The sequence below is a fragment of the Puma concolor genome, chromosome D2 (assembly GCF_028749965.1).
Source record: "Puma concolor isolate L17-30 chromosome D2, mPumCon1.1.hap2, whole genome shotgun sequence".
NCBI lineage: Eukaryota > Metazoa > Chordata > Mammalia > Carnivora > Felidae > Puma > Puma concolor.
The window spans coordinates 40,194,489-40,197,712 of NC_141677.1; the positions used below are offsets into that span (position 1 = coordinate 40,194,489).

At 48.2% G+C, this 3,224-nt stretch overlaps 1 long non-coding RNA gene across 1 annotated transcript; it reads left to right on the plus strand.

Annotated features, from left to right (window-relative positions):
- Positions 1 to 2,115, plus strand: LOC147576012 (uncharacterized). The gene is made up of 2 exons (XR_015241667.1): positions 1 to 74; positions 722 to 2,115. It is a non-coding gene; the product is annotated as an uncharacterized LOC147576012 (long non-coding RNA).
- The last annotated feature ends 1,109 nt before the right edge of the window (positions 2,116 to 3,224 follow it).

Here is a 3,224-nt window from a genome sequence, read left to right on the forward strand (position 1 = left end):
GTGAGAGTCCGAGGAAAACACTGAAGGAAGGAAGCATCGAAGCACGTATCTCCTGCAGCTGGAGTGCAAATCAGGTGAGGACCTCACCATAGGGGTCCGAGAAGTTCAGAAAGCACTCCGTGCTTTGGCCAGACGTCCCATGCCAAAATCAGGCCCCTCACAGGGGAGGAGTGAGACCTCAAGACTTGGGACGGGGACGGTCGTACCACCTGTGCCAAATGTCTATTGCCACTTGGAGGGTCTATTATAACCAGCTGGCAGAGAAGGAAAATTGCTGAACTTGGTTCACAGATGAGACACCTTGGGGTGTGGGTGAAAGCCACAAGTGGAGCCCCACTCGAGATGGAAAGACCGAGGCGGAAGGGAATCCTTCCACTAGGCAGGGACCTGGGCAGGACACCTGGCCATCTATTTTGCATGGAGAGAGAAGTGACCTGAAAAGGGGGACAGATACATACTCCTGGGCAGTGGCAAGTGGCTTAACCAGTTGGTTAAGGGTGTGGAAAGAGCAAGATTGGACTACCAGGGACAGGGAGCGCGGGGGAGGAGGCGGGAGGTTAGGCCTATGGAAGCGGGCAAGAAGCGTGAGGATCCACGTAGCACATTTTTACGTGCACCAGAGAGCCTCCGCCGCAGGTAACAGCAGACAACCATGGAGGCGAGACAACTGGGCCAGCGGACGTCAGCCAGTCTCTGTTCTAACCCCTCTCCCCCCACCTAGGCTTGCACAATCTGGGCTCAGGACCAGAGTGTCTTGGAGACAGAGATCAAGTTACACGTGAGCCCACCAGCTTGGGTTTCCTCTCTCGAAAGCTGATCCAGCTGCTGCCCTGGCTGAATTCCAACCTGTCATCAGCAGAGACCGTGCCGACCCCCTGAGACGTGAACACCCCGTGAGGAGACCAGCTAGCCCCTCGGTGGCAAGTTTATCACCTAGGACCTCTTCCACCCTAGAAAGGGCAGTGGTCCACTCTGTCCAGGATCGATGCCTAGTCTGAGAATGGGTCTGCCTCTCCTTCTTATGGAGCCTTAGGTCGCCGCCACTGTCTGAAAGCTCACGGACACGGGCTCCCATACAACACCACTACAGACAGAGAGAGCCTACTTACAGAAAGGCGGTGTGCCCGTGGATACATTCTGATAGGTTCCACTGGCCCTACCACAGGGTGCACCATGCCGATCTCATGGATGGTAAAATGGCCTCTTCGAGATGCAGCTGAGGTACCAAAGGGGTGGCATCCTGGGAGAATGGGCTGCTACTCTCCAGGTCACACTGCACATGGCAAAACAATGACCACCCCGTGTCTGCCAGCAGGCAGACAGATTAAACTCAATGTGAGAAGCAAGTGGATCTGAGCGGGGCAAGGGGAGGACTGTATGAACACCAATGCTCCACCCAGATCCCCTCTGCTGGGCCCAGGCACCCCTCCCCCAGCTGTGGGAGTATGGACCCTTTCTCTAGAGAATGGCCCTGAGGAGGCAGGAGCTGCATCATCTGGGAAGTTGCACCCCCTTGGGGGCAGCCGGCAGCCCACAATGACCAACGCAGAGTATGAAATGAATGCCAGCCCCCTTCCTTCAGGAGAGACTACTCTGTGATGCGCTCATGCTCTGAAGCCCTCGCTCTGGGATCAAGCCAAGAGGGTCCTCTCCCTGCGCCACCCCCCTCTTACGGGTGGTTTCAGAAGAGCCAGCCCACAATCCATCAACTTCACAAGAATCTGGGTCTCAGACTCTGCTTCCGGAGAGCCCCATTCAAGGCAACAGCTCTTTGTTCTCGCATTCTCTAAATATTGGTCTTGCCCCCTTGTCTTAGTTGTCTTAGTCTGCAATTTCTCTGTGTGCATCTCAACCTCTCCTATGACCTTAATAACCAAGCTTTTTTGCAGTTCATGCATGCTTTTATTAATTTTTAATAGTTCATTTTTCCAACAACGTTGAAGTAGTCGAAAAATGTTGAAAACCTGACAAATAGGTATCATAAAACTTACATTATTTTAAACTTAAATATTTCATTTATACCCCAAGCAGAATCTATTATCATTTTACTTTCCTGTCTTCAATGGAAGCAAACGCATCAATAATATCTTAAAAATATACATGTTACCTATCTGCTTTTCAACTGAGATTTGCCGTATTTTATCATTTCTCATAATCTAGTGACAAGTTTAAATAATTTCAAAGTGATAGCAGGTTACTAGAACCTCATTCGCAGGACCCCACTGTGTCTATTATTATTAAAGAGACTATCAAGACCACTTCTGAATTTGGCTAAGATTACACTAGGCAAAATTTGTGACTCAGGTTTAGAAGAAAAAAACATGATGGTGGTTTTTTTTTTTTTTTTAATGTATGAAAACTGACACCTGCATCCCCTGATTTATACATTTCCAATTTCTTTCTTTTTTATTTTCTCATTCAGATATTATATTCATGTATCTTCCTAAGTTTTAAAGCACTAATGACTTGCCTCCTTAAATATCTATCCAGTCCGACGTCTTATTTCCATCCCTAATGCTGTTACTGTCATTCAAGACCACTGTCAGTTCCCATCTGGACAATTCGCCACTCTCTCCCCTGTCTCTTTGCCCCCAGTGTTGTTCTCTTCAGATCCATTGTGACACAGACTTCTGTCACTCACTCAAATTTGGTTCCCCTAAGCTTCTGGGCACCTGGAATGATTACACATCCCCATTCCTTATAGGCGGGGCCCATGTGAACAATTCTGGGAAATGGGTTATGAGCCTCCATAGTGTGGGTCACCTCTAGGCCACAGCATTTAGTTACCATTGTGAGGATCCCCAATACGCCTGTCCCTGCCATGTGACAAGGAGGCTACGTGTTTTAAAGAGTACAGTTGCAGGATGGCAGAGCCTCTATGAGCCTGAGTCCCTGAATGGTTTCTGGAGCCAAGCATCCCACTGATCTATGGTGGCAATGTAGCTTGAGTTAAAAAGAAAAAAAAAATCTTTATTAAGCTAGTGACATTTAAGTGTCACTTTCCTTTTTTTTTTTTTTTTAGTTTTTTTTTTTTTAATTTCTTTTTTTCAAAAGATTATGTATTTATTTTGAGAGAGAGAACGCACTCGTGGAGGGGCAGAGAGGGAGAGAGAGAGAGAGGGAGAGAGAATCCCAAGCAGGTTCCTCACCGTCATTGCAGACCCCGACCCGGGGCTCTATCTCATGAACAGTGAGATCAAGACCTGAGCCAAAATCAAGAGTCA